This window comes from Panulirus ornatus, chromosome 9 (assembly GCF_036320965.1).
Source record: "Panulirus ornatus isolate Po-2019 chromosome 9, ASM3632096v1, whole genome shotgun sequence".
NCBI classification, from domain to species: Eukaryota; Metazoa; Arthropoda; class Malacostraca; order Decapoda; family Palinuridae; genus Panulirus; species Panulirus ornatus.
Window position 1 is genome coordinate 8733815 of NC_092232.1, and position 17121 is coordinate 8750935.

At 46.4% G+C, this 17121-nt stretch overlaps 1 protein-coding gene across 4 annotated transcripts in view; it reads right to left on the reverse strand.

The window, feature by feature from the left end:
• LOC139750192 (G-protein coupled receptor Mth2-like) overlaps nucleotides 1-16905 on the reverse strand; it is a 108574-nt gene extending 91669 nt beyond the window's left edge. For 3 of the 4 annotated variants that reach the window (XM_071664613.1, XM_071664611.1, XM_071664610.1), the window contains exon 1: nucleotides 16565-16905. The gene's annotated coding sequence lies outside the window, so the exon portion shown is untranslated. The remainder of the gene's footprint in view (nucleotides 1-16564) is intronic. The other variant, XM_071664612.1, reaches the window with a different exon arrangement.
• Nucleotides 16906-17121: the final 216 nt, after the last annotated feature.

The following is a 17121-nucleotide window of genomic DNA, read 5'->3' on the forward strand; positions in this document are numbered from 1 at the left end:
TCTCCTGTTATCTGTCCTTCCCATGTACTGTCCTCCACCAGATAACCTCGTCATGGACCATCAGGTCTTTTGTTATCCGTCCTTCCCACGTCCTGTCCTCCAGCAGATAACCTCGATATAGACCATCAGGTCTCCTGTTATCTGTCCTTCCCGTGTACTGTCCTGCAACAGATAACCTCGACATGGACCATCAGGTCTGTTATGTCCTTCCCAAGTGCTGTCTTCCGGCGGATAAACTCGCCCTAGACCATCAGGTCTCCTGTTATCTGTCCTTCCCATGTCCAATCCTCCAGTAGATAACCTCGTCAGGGACCATCATGTGACCTCCGCTCTGTCCTTCCTCAAGTCTGTCCACTGCCTGTAATACCTCGTCCACACCCCCATAACATGTGGCTTGGTAACTGGTGAGGACAGTGATCACATTGACTAACCAATACACAATCAGGCTTCGTTGTGGCACAAAGAGCTGCCGATACGTAAAAAAAGGACTGGCCAAGGGCAGTGTATCCCTTAGCCTAGGGCGGGTCGGCCATCAGGCCTTGCCCCTGGGCGGCTCCGAAGGCCAAATTTCTATCTTTTTCACTTTGTGGTCGATGAGGATATTGCAGCGGGTGTCGGGGCGCGGGGGAGGCGTGGGTGTCGGGGGAGGCGTGGGTGTCATAAGATTATATCGGTATGTAGTCATAGATATACACGCGTACGTACACACAGTGACAGAGGTATGTTCTACACACACACACACACACACACACACACACACACACACACACACACACACACACACACACACATATATAGACTTGTTAAGTCTGTGTGTGTGTGTGTGTGTGTGTGTATATGTGTGTGTAATTACCTATCTATAATGTGCGGGGAGAGAGTTCTACACACACACATGGGAGCCAATCTGTCGAAGTTTCTCAATCACAGTGTTTGAAACTTTTGTATAACGTTATCATACACGACTTAGTCACTTACCCCATTCATCCACTAGAGTGATATTGTAAAAACATTTCTTTACATCTTTTTTTTTTACCAATTCTTTTTTTACTTAATTTCTTTTTTCTGGCCTCTGGTTACTTGATCAATGTTGCTATCGAAGAATTGTTCACAGTTGTCACCGTCAGAGTGGCTCAGAAACTTGGAAAGTCGTGATCAATTCACCACTTACTCTTCTCTCTTCCATGACCGGCAAATATATGGCCTCTAACTTCCCACTGAAACACCACCACCTCTAATGCCCTCCTCTGAACCTCCTCTATTAGTTTCTTTTGTGCTCCTGCAAGTCCAGTGACCATACGTGAGCAACACATCTCTACTTTCGGCCTAATGTACGATATGTAGAGTCATAGTATAGATCACAACATTATGTATTAACTTGAATGAGGTTCCATCACCATTCTGCCAGCAGACAGCTCGCCTCCTTCACTATTCTCTCAAAAATGGTTTTGACTCTGGCAACAGGTTAGGGACAATGTAGATTCCCAAGTCTCTCTCACACACAGATTCCTCCAGGTTATTTCTTAGATAATACTCATACCGAGGCCTATTTATTCTTTATCAGCGTCCAATCTTCATTACTTTACATTGACTCGTATTGATTGATCCACTACGCACAAGACCCAGCTTACGTAATGAGTCTAAGTTCCACTGTAAGTAGATGCAATCATCATTATCTTTTACTTCCCCGATCATCTTGTGTGTGTGTGTGTGTGTGTGTGTGTGTGTGTGTGTGTGTGTGTGTGTGTGTGTGTGTGTGTACTTGACAAGCGACTGCCCACACACCTCCTAACAAACCATGAACTGTGACCCATGACTGTCTGACAAGAGGTAAATGACTACGTCATGATCACACACACACACACACACACACACACACACACACATACAAGCACGCGATTGCACTTGGTCAAGCGGTCAGCTGTGTGGCTGTGACAAGGCCAGACGAACGCTTCCCGCGCTGCTGCATACAGCTGTCCCTTTAGCTTTTGCGTTTCGTTTCTATAGCCATCATTCATATACCTTCCTATGCTTAATGTAGGAAAAATTCTTGTTTCTTTTCAGTTTCATACATGACAAAGTTTCTTCTCGAATTTCATTCATAAACAGTCTGAGGCATTTTATCTTTTAGTGATATCTTTTTATTCCCTTTATATCTCAACTTAACACTCAGTCTTATATGTGTATGTCTTTTCCTTTTACACTCAGACGTTATGTTAAAAAAAAAATCCAAAATCTGACCCCATTTTCTCTGATACACACACGAAAAAAGCAAGTATGGGCATAGCCAGCTATCTGACTTAGGTTCCTACCCAAGATGGTTCTGAGCGTTTGGCTACAAGGATGGCAGGCAAAACGAGGAAGTGGTTTCGTATGACACTAGATCACGTTTCAGAAACCAGAGGCCGGCCATGTGCGTTCTCAGGCTTCGTGGATCACGTCTATACTACAGTGGTGGGAAAGGATGAGGGCTAATAGCGACGGGAGGCTGTGTGGAAGGAGTGGAAGGATACGAGACACTGAGTGAAGGATTGGAGGACGAGGGAAGACGGGCGAAGGAGAGGGAGGTAAGGATGGTTGGACGTCTCGCATGGTACAAGTAGTATATGGGAAGGACAGATGACGGGTGATCTGAGGGTTACTGACGAGTTGATCCACTGCAGGAAAGTATATGGGAAGACAGCCAACAGATGAACTGATGGTCTATGACGAGGTTATCTCTCTTGGAGGACAGTATATGGGAAGACAGACAGCAGATGAACTGATGGTCTATGACGAGGTTACTGCAGGAGAACAGTACATAGGAAGGAGAGATAACAGTTGTGACGATATTATCTGCATGAAACGATACAAATGGGAAGAACAGATGACAGGGGATCTGTTGGTCTAATAGCAAGTTGCCTGTTGGAAGACCGTAATACATTCCTAACATAAACTTCCATTCAGTGTAAATGTGTAGAGGATACTAAAGAAGAAGGAGTGGTTCAGATAAAGGATGGCAGATACAACAGGGAGAAACGAAACGAATCAAACTATAAAGGGAGGGAACTTCACATTGAGGGAGTGAAAGGAAAGGAGACAGTACGGAAAGGTAACACCAGGGACGTCTTGTACACGAATCATCCCCTGTAACAAGCTGCCTTATATTCTCAGATATCAAAACAGTATAAACGAAAAGCGTTGTCTTCATTATAATAAAAATAACAATATTGATAATAATAATAATATCACTAATAATAATAATAATAATAATAATAATAATAATAATAATAATAATAATAATAATAATAACAATAATAATAATAACTGGCTTATTGGAATATGCACAGAAATATACATACATCTAAGACATCGAGACTACGGTAATGGAACAGAGGGGGTGTCAAACACTCTACACAGACACCTGAAGCTCGTTTAAGAATCTATCCAGTGCTCTGGGGCAGGGCTGCTCTATGACTGACACTTGATAGATTGTGTAACTTATACTTTTCGACGAATTGGAATAAAACACAAATGTATACAAATACACTTCATATCAATATATATATATCTCTTATACGACATCGAATATACAGAATATGCGAATTGGTATGAGACTCAGAGGGTGGAGCGAGCAAAACAGTTCTTAGTAAGACGGCTGGATGTCTGCTCATGCGCACGGCCCGGTTATGTACATTTTTTCCCTCCCTTCATTATTCATTTTTCGTGTCCAAGATGGCGGCGTGACTGTTGACATTATGTCCTAATACCCAGGGCTGGCTGGCTGGCTCGTGGCCTTGAGTGGCCAGGAGCAACTCGCGACTCACTTCCCAATACTTCCGCAGGTCATGTGGTGCGACGGTCGAGCATGTCCGGATGATGGGAGTCACTTTCCTACCCTACTGTCTTCTGCCACGGCACTGTGCCTCGAGCCATGACACTCCCCTGGCACCAGCGGCGTCACGCCAGTGAAATCTTAGGGCATGGGACTCCCCAGCGTTATGCTAGCCACGTCTTGTGCATCCGGTAAGGGGCCCACGGTCGAGGCAGCTGATGCCGTCAGTCCCCTGCCCCATCAACAGTCCAAGGAGACTGACCATCACAAAAAAAAGACAAAAAAGAGTTAAAAGCTTCCAAAGAATAAGTCGAAGGCAGTCATTATGGGCGAAAAAGGAAGCCGAGCACATCCGTGGACAAGGTCACGCGGCCCGCACTCAAATGACGTAACGCGGGTTCCCACATATGGACGCAGAATATAAATATATGTATATCTTCACGCTCTTGTACACCCTAATCTCCATTCTTCTCGTAAACCCGTCGATTCTCTGTTCATTTAGGCCACAAGGGAAGAGTCAAGTCGACTTGGCTCTTCGAGGAAACACAGCAGCGACTTCGTATGGGGTCTCATCACTTCGGAGAATGGTATAAGGAAGAAAACCCCGTAATCCAAGTAAAAACTTGCCCGGCCTCCCGCGGTGGCGGGCTGCTGAGAACGAGATCATTAAGAATGCCCTGATAGCCACAACGCTCGGTGGGAGCACTCACGAATGGAACACGCAAGACCACGACTGTATCCAGCACCGGCCGGGCACCGCACTGGAGGTCACGAAGGGGGAGAGAGAATAACATTACCTTTTCTGGCTGTGGTATGACGGTGGACATTAATCTCAGGCGTCGCTTCTTCAACCCCTTGGATTATGTTAATCACTTGCTTGCCTTTATTACCACCGGGTCGATGCTTATGTCGATGCTGGAAGCGTATGTTGGCTAATACATGTGTAAATGTGACTAGCATTCGACACAGGGAAACTGGGTTATGTACGTATGTTCGTCTTACAGTTAAGAATGTGTACCAGTTTCATCAGCCGCAGCTGGTGTCACCTCGCAATGACTTTTTATTTCCTTTTACGGCTCCCACCTTCTTATCGGCCTTGCGACATCCAGGTAACCCAAATCCCACAGTAAATCCCCCGTCAACAACAGGGGCGGCCGATCTGTGTCGCAAGTGTTTATCAAAACGGCCCTGACGCTTGGACCACCGTGTCACCACCTGACGAACTACCGTCACTACCTGACGAACTGCCGTCACTTCCTGACGAACTGCCGTTACTACCTGACAAACTACCGTCACTACCTGGCGAACTACCGTCACTACCTGAAGAACTACCGTCACTACCTGACGAACTACCGTCACTACCTGAAGAACTACCGTCACTACTTGAAGAACTACCGTCACTACCTGAAGAACTACCGTAACTACTTGAACTGCCGTCACTACCTGAAGAACTACCGTCACTACTTGAACTACCGTCACTACCTGAAGAACTACCGTCACTACCTGAAGAACTACCGTCACTACCTGACGAACTACCGTCACAACCTGAAGAACTACCGTCACTACCTGACGAACTACCGTCACAACCTGAAGAACTACCGTCACTACCTGACGAACTACCGTCACCGCCCCCTCCCCCCCCCCCCCCCGCCACCGGCCTGCTACCACCACAGCCACTTAACCTAACCACCATCCCCCGCGACCACCACAGCCACTTAACCTAACCACCATCCCCCGCGACCACCACAGCCACTTAACCTAACCACCATCCCCCGCGACGACCACAGCCACTTAACCTAACCACCATCCCCCGCGACCACCACAGCCACTTAACCTAACCACCATCCCCCGCGACCACCACCAAGAGAACCTGACCTAATGAACTGCTGGCCTACCAGGCAATCCCTGGTCCACTCAACTTGTGGCTCACCACGACCCACTGCTCCTAATCCCTACCACCTGCACTACCATCACCTACTTCCAGTATTACCCCACCTGTGCCACCGTCATTTGTGACCCACTGGAAGTCGTAACTCCCCTTTCTAACCTTGGGCCACAGACCCCTCCTAAGTCCCCCACCTCTCCACTCCTCGTCCTGTAACACCACCACCAGCGGGCTCACTACCCCGGCAGGATAACGGAATCGCCACATCTGACCTTTTAACTCCGCCGTGCACGACCTACCCTGCCCAGCAGCCAGCCGGCCACCACCACCACCACTTACTGACGGGGAGGTCCTAAGTCTCAGGAAGCAGCAGCGCCATGGGAAAATGCCCATTCTATGAGGTGAGATACATTAACAAGACGAAGAATTCTAACAAGAACTCTACCACACGGCCTTAAAAGAAGAGAAAAGAAAATCTACTTTACTTAGTGCAGATAATCCTTCAAATTTAAATTAGGTAAGATGCTGCTGCGACACACTGAAGCCACAATCGAGACACTACAGTGTAGCTGATATTAGGGAGGAGGTGTGTGCCTCCAGACCCTGTAAAAAAAGAAAAAAAAAATTTCGATTGGAGTCTTGTCCCCGTGCGTCACACGACGTGCTATTCCGACGACAGTCATGGCAGTCAGCTGAGCCGGTTAGCTTGAGAACGGAGACGTTGATACAAATACTGACCTGACTGGCGAGGAGGTTCAGATCTGCCTCAGCCATTTAAGGGAAGCTTCCTCCACCTTTACCTCTCCTTTGACTTGACCACCTCTAACCTTCCCCTTACTCCCTCCCTGACCTCCTTTATCCTCAACTCTCACTTTCCCTGGGTACAATGACTCTCACTGGAAGACCTCCCGGAAAAGGTGGAGATAAAGAGGATTTTGAACGTTTTGTTTTGGAAGGAAAATGAAGGTTTTATATATATATATATATCTTTCTTTCTTTCTTTCATACTATTCGCCATTTCCCGCATTAGCGAGGTAGCGTTGAGAACAGAGGACTAGGCCCTTGAGGGAATATCCTCACCTGGGCCCCTTCTCTGTTCCCTCTTTTGGGAAAAAAAAAAAAGTGAGAGAGGAGGATTTCCAGCCCCCCGCTCCCTCCCCTTTTAGTCGCCTTCTACGACACGCAGGGACTACGTGGGAAGTATTCTTTCTCCCCTATCCCCTATATATATATATATATATATATATATATATATATATATATATATATATATATATATATATATATATATTGGAAAGGATCACAATTTTGCGCGTGATCAAGATATTCCTATGAGTCCACGGGGAAAATGAAACACGAAAAGTTCCCAAGTGCACTTTCGTGTAATAATCACATCATCAGGGGAGACACAAGAGAGGAATATAACAGTCAGTTGATATACATCGAAGAGACGAAGCTAGGACGCCATTTGGTAAACATGTGATAGTCCAAAACATAGTGCCCTTCGTGTGTATCAGGGAGCATGCGCGGCGTGTGTACACTCCCTCGTAGCCCATCCATTACCACCACGTGCTGGGCAGCGCGAGCGGCCTTACTGAAACATTTACGGCGTACCTAAGACCAGTTTTTGTCCCCGTTTCTGATTTGCTGAACGTAAGAGCCTCTACACATTAGTCTTCCTGATGTGTGCACCTTGAGGTACACACACTCACACACAGAGAGGAGGCGAGGCACAGGGTGATGATGACAGGCAGCAAGATATAATGAGGGAGAAATGAGAATGAATGGAGGAGTAGAAATGAGAGAAACGGATGCAGCAAAAAAAAATATTAAGGATCGATGTAACTGAAGAATTATAAGGATGGGAGAATAAAGGAGTTGCTTTCGTGTCATGATATGGGATGGACTGTGGATGGAATGTGGATATAGAGGAAAAATGAAATATGAGGGGAAGAAATATGAAAGGTTAGAAAATTAGAAATAATGGTGGGAAAACAGGTTGAATGACATAGTCTCTCTCTCTCTCTCTCTCTCTCTCTCTCTCTCTCTCTCTCTCTCTCTCTCTCTCTCTCTAACAATTATTTTCTTCCTCCATATGTTTCTCCCTCGCGTTCTATATGTGTTCTTCCCTCCCTGCCTCCTGCACACATCTGAGAGTGGTCGGCACCACAGCGACAGCCCGAGCCTGTCCCGTGCACTCCCCACACCGTCCACGTCCAACTGATCCCCACACCGTCCACGTCCAGCTGATCCCCACACCGTCCACGTCCAACTGATCCCCACACCGTCCACGTCCAACTGATCCCCAACCGTCCACGTCCAACTGATCCCCACACCGTCCACGTCCAACTGATCCCCACACCGTCCACGTCCAACTGATCCCCCACACCGTCCACGTCCAACTGATCCCCCACACCGTCCACGTCCAACTGATCCCCACACCGTCCACGTCCAACTGATCCACCACACCGTCCACGTCCAACTGATCCCCACACCGTCCACGTCCAACTGATCCCCCACACCGTCCACGTCCAACTGATCCCCCACACCGTCCACGTCCAACTGATCCCCCACACCGTCCACGTCCAACTGATGCACGTAGGCAACACGTACCTCCTTCCAGTCCTCCGTCTGTCTCACTGTCTAACGGGGAATGCCAACCCTGACACGCTGCCTGTGTCATGCAGTTACCGTCATGAGAAGATGTCTCTGCCATGCAGTTACTTCCATGAGAAGACGCCTCTATCATGCAGCTACTGTCATGAGAAGCTGCCTCCGTCATGCAGCTACTGTCATGAGAAGCTACCTCCGTCATGCAGCTACTGTCATGGGATGAAGAGCAACGTCAAGTGTACAGTTACATATCTGATGTCAATGCAGTCATTCTCAAGCATCGTCTTAAGTCATGTTACTCTCATGCAGCTTCTTAGACACTCCCTGTCATGCGGTTACTTATATAGTCACTGTCATGCGGTTACTTATATAGTCACTGTCATGCGGTTACTTATATAGTCACTGTCATGCGGTTACTTATATAGTCACTGTCATGCGGTTACTTATATAGTCACTGTCATGCGGTTACTTATATAGTCACTGTCATGCAGGTACTTATACAGTCACTGTCATGCAGTTACTTATATAGTCACTGTCATGCAGTTACTTATATAGTCACTGTCATGCAGTTACTTATACAGTCACTGTCATGCAGTTACTTATATAGTCACTGTCATGCAGGTACTTATACAGTCACTGTCATGCAGTTACTTATATAGTCACTGTCATGCAGGTACTTATACAGTCACTGTCATGCAGTTACTTATACAGTCACTGTCATGCAGTTACTTATACAGTCACTGTCATGCAGTTACTTATACAGTCACTGTCATGCAGTTACTTATACAGTCACTGTCATGCAGTTACTTATACAGTCACTGTCATGCAGTTACTTATACAGTCACTGTCATGCAGTTACTTATACAGTCACTGTCATGCAGTTACTTATACAGTCACTGTCATGCAGTTACTTATACAGTCACTGTCATGCAGTTACTTATATAGTCACTGTCATGCGGTTACTTATATAGTCACTGTCATGCGGTTACTTATATAGTCACTGTCATGCAGTTACTTATATAGTCACTGTCATGCGGTTACTTATATAGTCACTGTCATGCGGTTACTTATATAGTCACTGTCATGCGGTTACTTATATAGTCACTGTCATGCGGTTACTTATATAGTCACTGTCATGCGGTTACTTATATAGTCACTGTCATGCGGTTACTTATACAGTCACTGTCATGCAGTTACTTATACAGTCACTGTCATGCAGTTACTTATACAGTCACTGTCATGCAGTTACTTATACAGTCACTGTCATGCGGTTACTTATATAGTCACTGTCATGCAGTTACTTATATAGTCACTGTCATGCAGTTACTTATACAGTCACTGTCATGCAGTTACTTATACAGTCACTGTCATGCAGTTACTTATACAGTCACTGTCATGCGGTTACTTATATAGTCACTGTCATGCAGTTACTTATATAGTCACTGTCATGCAGTTACTTATACAGTCACTGTCATGCAGTTACTTATACAGTCACTGTCATGCAGTTACTTATACAGTCACTGTCATGCAGTTACTTATACAGTCACTGTCATGCAGTTTCTCATACAACCACTGTCAAGAAGTTTTTTTTTTTCGTACAATCACTGTCATGAAGTTTCTTATCCAGTTAATGCTGACACTGTCTTGTAGGTTATGCTGACACTGTCATGTAGGTTAAGCTGACACTGTCATGTAGGTTATGCTGACACTGTCATGTAGGTTGTGCCGTCACTGCCATGTAGGTTATGGCGTCACTGTCATGTAGGTTAAGCAGCAACTGTCACGTACATTATGCAGTCACTGCCATGTAGGCTATGCAGTTACTGTCACGTAGGTTATGAAGTCACTGTCATGCACATTATGCAGTCACTGTCATGCACATTATGCAGTCACTATCATGCACATTATGCAGTCTCTTCTCCAGAGACAAGAGAGTTGGGGGGCCCCCCACAGGTGTAAGGCCCCCCCCTCCCTGTATGGATGCACAACGCGGGTCATAACAACTTTGTAATACCAATCACACACGATAAGACCCGTGAGAGCGAGTCTTGCGATGGGATTACCGTCCAACGTAACATGGGGAGGGGCTTGTGGCCGGCCGGAACCTGCCTAGTGTTCCTATGGCATCCCCGGTGTGACTCACTCAAGAACCACTGTCGCTGCAGTTGTACGTCTTACTCACGTCCTTGAGTCTGCGTCATTCATAGACTCGCGTCCGTGCGTCAAAGCGATACCCTTACTGACGTCCTTGCGTCAAAGTTATTCATAGACTCGCATCCGTGCGTCAAAGCGACACTCTTACTCACGTCCTTGCGTCATAGTTATTCATTGACTCACGCCCGTGCGTCAGAGCGATACTTTTACTCAAGCCCTTGCAATCAAAGTGTATGTATTTACTCACGTCTTCGCGTAAAAGTCGTACATTAAAACCAGCTCTTGCGTCAGTCGTATACTTACTCACGCCCTTGTATCAAAGTCAAGTATTCATTCACGCCCTTCCGTCCACGTCAAAGTCATTCACACCCGTGCGTCAAAGCCATCCATGTAATCCTGCCCTCAAATCAACGTTGTGTATTTACTCACGCCTTGGCGTCAGCAGCATTCATTCCTACACACCCTTTTGCTTCAGTCATTCATCTACCTACACCCTTGCACGAACATCATTCAATTTACCCACATCCGAGCCTTAACGTCATGCATTTCTTCACGCCCTTGCCTTCCACGTCATGCAATGACCCTCCCCCATCTCTTTTCTCTTGCCATATCACCACCGCTATCACCCACGATAACTCAACACCCTAATCCTTCGTCAGTAATCCTTCGTCAGTCTGACGATCCTTCTCTCCGTTCATGATATCCTCGTCCCCATAGGTCGGACTATGGTCACCTTACAAGACCGAATTGAAAACTGGAGAACTTCCTGGAGTAAAATTCAAAGCGCGTGTTTGTCAAGAGATACAAAAACAAAAAAACAGATTGACAAGACCCCACAGAGGCAGTGCACTTCGTCAGTACCTTAATCACTACGCAGTTGATCTAATTACACCAAAGGGCCTTCCGTTCTCAGGTAGATTCATTACACCCGTTCTCAAGTACATTCACTGTCTTCAAAGAGTTCCAAGCTCACGTTAAACAGCCCACTGAAATACCGTGTAGCGAGGCAAGCAGAGACAAGACGAAATCCCGGTCACATGTGAGAAGCAAGACATCGTCCCCCCCACACACACGGGGCACAGCAACAGCACCAGGTGTTTGGTGATGGTGTCCAGTGATGAGCTGTGCCAAGACTTCATGAAGACCCACCCAACAGTCCGCCCCTAAAGCGACGTGACTCGCCACAAAGGCGTCAAGACCTCCTCACGTAGTATACCAGGTCCTCACACTGCAGTGTGGACCAGTCAACTCACACAGCCCCTCACACCGCAATGAGGACCGGGCATCTCTGTAATTCCTCACACTGCAGTGTGGACCAGTCAACTCACACAACCCCTCACACCGCAATGAGGACCGAGCATCCTCTCTAAGTCCTCACACTGCGGTGTGGACCAGTCAACTCACAAAGCCCCTCACACCGCAATGAGGACCGGGCATCTCTGTAATTCCTCACACTGCGGTGTGGACCAATCAACTCACACAGCCCCTCACACCGCAATGAGGACCGGGCATCTCTGTAATTCCTCACACTGCGGTGTGGACCAATCAACTCACACAGCCCCTCACACCGCAGAGAGGACCGGGCATCTCTCTGAGCCCTTACACCGCAGAGGACCAGTGTTCTCACATGATAAGCCTAAGAAGGCTGGGACGTCATGTGACCCTTTCCAAATCAAGAAGAATGCAGCACAAGTCTTCAAGGTCGAGGTTCTTAGGTGTGACAACAGACTCATTGCAACACCCGCGCTCTGAATGTTAACAACCTGGAGGAACGCGTCCGGCAGTGTCTACAACCTCCACATGCAGTTGTAGGTATTACAATCATTACTAAAATATTGCTGGAATATTATAATCGTAGCTCAAATATTGCAAGAATATCATAATCATTGCTAAAATATTGGTGGAATATTATAATCATTGCTGAGAAATTGGTGGAATATCATAACCAGTGTTGAAATATTGCTATAATATTATAATAATTGTCAGAATATTGCTAGAATATCATAATCATCGCTAAAATACTGCTGGAATGTTATAATCACTGCTAAAGCCATCTATATATCTCGTACGTCAAATCTGTGTTCGACTGCCATGCCATACACATCTCTAAAGTGAACAACTACCATCTAAAACCACTTGATATCATACAAAATGATACCATAAGCCAAGGGTGGTCCTTCCACTCTTAGAACTGAGGACATAATGACTGAACTATCACTCCCCACCATCACCGTCAGGCTCTAACCCTTATCACTGTTTAGGGGCAACCACCAAAAGCCCTGAGCCTTCAACGCCCCATCCTTCATTCCCCTAAAGTTCACAAAGGGCCTAGCAACAGCTCTTGGTTATCCACCTTGAGAGAGCTGGACGCAATACTACCTAAAATACACAAACATCAGCAGAACGATTCAACACCACATCCCTTACCATCTGGAGTGTTAATTCTCCTATTACAGCGCATCATTCCCTAATTAAAACTAACCCCTGGGAAAAAAAAAAGAACAACACAAAACCAGGTTAAGAGTGTTCAATCAACGGATCGAAGCAGATGTCAACACCTCAATATCATAACGTTACGAACTATCAACACCGTGTTGGATGACATGCTGCGAACGTAATGTGTAGACTGAATGCCAACAACCCAAGTGTATGGTGGGTTAAAACAACTGACAGCAATTCAGGTTAGGAAGGAGAAGGCTATGAGAAAGTATGAAGGAAGATATGTAACCAGTACTCCATGAAGAGGTAAATACTCCAACACTGTTTTTGATGATTGCAACAAATGCCACATTCTCGCTCACCACGTTCAAGTTACGAGACTAATGCAATCCCAGCCAGTTACACCACCAGTTGTGGTACGGGAGAGACAGTCATGCAACTGGTTAAGCCCTTTGAGCACTGTGGTATGACCCTTAAGTCGTATCGTCGTACCGTCGTGCTCAATGATCGTACCGTCGTGCTCAATGGTCGTACCGTCGTACTCGAGGGTCGTGGTGATGCGGACTGATATGTTCACCAATCCACTCACTTTCCCCAGAGGCAGCGCTACTTGTCTAATTACGGCATGTGAAGCTGCTACTTATACACAGTCTGTGTAATTAAAGTTAAGCACCAGTCTGGCCTCATCACAAGCACCAGGCAATCCGCACGTTTTATCCACAGGTTGACAATACTTCAGACACTAAGGTGTCCGCACGTTTAAACCCACTGAGCTCACTTTAGGCCACTCGTATGGGACGACATGTAATTCAAGAACAGTAATTAAACCATCAAAAGCCCTCTCACGCACATGTCCTCACACGACGCCGAGCGAGGGCAAGACGACGTAGGGAGAGAATACTGACGACGCCAGGTAAGAACACGATGCCGGAGGAGGGAAAGACGGCCCTGGCTGGGGAGAATACGACGCTTAATTAGGGAAAGACACGACACTGGAAAGGGGAGAAAACGACACCAGGTGAGGGGACGACTGACTGCACCAGACGTTAGCGACACACGAAGGAAACTTCGTCTGAAGCTTCGATATCTGTGGCCGACCTCGCTACTTACTCCCGCGGCTTCACCAGGTATGTCTCCACGGATACAACATAAGACCTTTTTGAAAAGAGAAGGACGAGACGGGAAAGGAAACAAGGCAGTGGACGAGTCTTTCCATATGAGGAAACCTGGCAATAACATTAAGCGCCCACGGTGAAAACATAAAAGGTGTAGAAATTCGTCCTTCGTCAAAGAACGTTAGTGACACTTAAACCCTGGGCAAATTATTGGCCTCGAGGGCTCATTACAAGCGACCGGCAGGCGTACGACCACATCATGAGTTGATAAGTTGGTGCATGACGTCAACTGAGAGGTTAACATCCAACATGGAACAGTTAGCTTGAGGTGTGTCGCGAAAGGTCGAATTCTCCATTGAATCTATCTAGCCTAAGTGTGGAAGGAAGTCTCTCCGGCAGCGAAAGATGGTGAAAGTTTGAACGTCGGTGTGGGACTGATGAGAGAGAAAGTAAGGGCGTCGCTGTTCACCGACGAGAGTCCTCGAAGTAACGCCTACATGTCGCAAGGGAGGGGAAAAAAAACAAAAAAAAAACGCGCTCCCGCTGAAGTGTTGGTGGAGGAGGAGGTAGAGAAAGAGGAGATACGAACTTGAGAACACCATCAGGAGGGTGGTGATGAAGGAGGAATGAGCGAACCTGAGAGCATCAGTGGGAGGGTAGTGATGAAGGAGTGAGCGAACCTGAGAACACCAGCAGGAGGCTCGTAGTGAAAGAGGCGATTCAGGCCAGCTGCAAGGGGGATGACAGGAGGCTGAGGAGGTGGTGAAGGGTGAGCGAAGCTGTGGGGCATCGTGAGACGGGGCGCTGAAACATCGCCTGGGGAAGCGTGAGGGCACTGCCTGGGGGAGTGTGAGGGGCACCGTCTTTGGGTCAGTGTGAGAGGTCCCGTCTAAAGAGTGTGAGAGCCAACGCCTGGGGATCGTACAAAGGGCACTGCCTGGGGCAGTTTTAGGGGCACCGTTTGGGGAAGTGTAAGACGTACCTCCTCGGAGAGTATGAGGGTAACATCTTGGGTACAGGAGTGAGGGGCAATTGGACACACTATGAAGAACAAAATGAACAACAGTATGAGAGCACAGTGCTAACGACACAGATGAGTATAGGAGCAGTATGAGGAACAGTGTGAGCCGTGAACAAGAATCTATTAACTATATGATTTCGGGTTATCATGCATTTGAATAGGGGTGTCTGATCGGTGGATAGGTTCTTACATGGGTTACTAGATATCTGAGGAATACTGAAAATAGCAGCAAATATCGCCCAGAGAGAGAGAGAGAGAGAGAGAGAGAGAGAGAGAGAGAGAGAGAGAGAGAGAGAGATTTTCACGTGTATTACCTATTATTTGGTTGTATCCAACCGTTAGCGTGTACTTTTTAGTCCAAATGTGACACTTAACTTTCGTCCCTACCTAATTTAAATCAGCCGGAAACATATATGCAAGGAAGATGATGCATCTTCCATGGGCATCAAAACTAAACTTACCTAGCATAAACTAGGAAGCGGCGGAGTTAGGGAAGATCCCGTGGGCACCTAACCTAACCTTGGAAAACGGTGGAGTAGGGGAAGATCCCTTACGGTAACCAAAATACAACCACACCTAACATAAATCTGGGAAAATGTTGGTTGGTTCCAGGTAGCACACCCACATAAACGATGAATGAAATATTCCTCATTTTTTTCATTTTCATTCAGTTTACTAACCAGCGGTATAACCCTTCATAATGAAAAGATCGAGAGTCAGTGAACGGGCGGCTGTGGAAACACACCGAAAGAACTTTTGGCAGCCTAGTCGCGACTGCTGCTGCTGCTGCTGCTGCAGCCTGGCGGCCCAGGGAACATCAACGCACACCAGCCCACTAGAAACAGACGCGGAATTCAATGAAATCGATTCTGAATAGAGGACACACATAAACTATACACGCACGTAAACTTATGTACACCGTACACACAATTTGTAATATCACGTAAACATGCATTACGCATAAAACACTATTGATATATGCAAGCCAAACACTAATTTAAACGTCATCATCAATTTGAACACTATATAAAGCTTTTGCGAAGACTGTCTATTTAACAACCCCACTTTTTTTTTTTATCACTGGCGTTGTGATTAGTGTTATAGGACTTCTTTTTGTACATTTTCAGCCTTCGCCTTCAGTTAATTTCATGAACCGTTAGATATCAATGACCATAATCACAGTTAACCCTCTCAACACACACATACACACACACACACACACATATACACATACACCCACACACACACACACGTACGTTCGTCCTATACACATATATTTCCACACATGTAGTTGATATAGTGTTTGATTGTCAAGCCTCATTAACTATCAAGAACAATGAGTATTCATTACGACGGCAAGACCCTTGAGTAGAATTTTCAGGCCTTTGTAGACCCTTAAGAACCAAGTCCAAGGGCCTCATCATCATGCTCGAGTCGTATCAAGGTGCTCAAGGGTCGTACCACCGTGTCAAGAGGTTAATGATAGGAAACACTGTCTCCTCAAAACAACTTGAAGCGCACCTTACCTTTCTAACTCGCTAGGATATATTTGAGCCGCACTCTTTCACGTAAATATCAAGTCTTCTCTGTCCCTTTTCACTATATCCAGTTTCTATGTACACAGAAGTATATTTTGCAATAAGAAATGCAGTTTAATGTCACGCCAGCAAAGCTGTACAATGGCAAATTGCTTAAGAAATCACTGTTCCTGCGTGGGCTTTGGAATGTAAACAATCCGGTCCAAAGCCGACAGCGAGTCGTTTCGGGGCTAAAGTTCCACCTCAAAAGTCACTGTCACGCCGAGCCGAGGAGGAGGATCACACACACACCCTCTCAACTCTCGGGGCAGAATGGCTACTGAGGTGCTCAGAGGATGGTCGCGCCTTTTTATGTTCGGAAGCTCCGCCCAACTCAACCGTCGTCACTGAGGTCGCCGAGCGAGTATCGTAGAAGGTTAGTCTTCCGCAGTCATCATACATTCTTGGAAATTACCGTGCGGGATTTTGGTTAGGTTTTGCAAGTTTTGACAACCGTTTTCCTATGTTCATTTGGTTTTAGTTATACTTTTCAATTGTTAGAATAT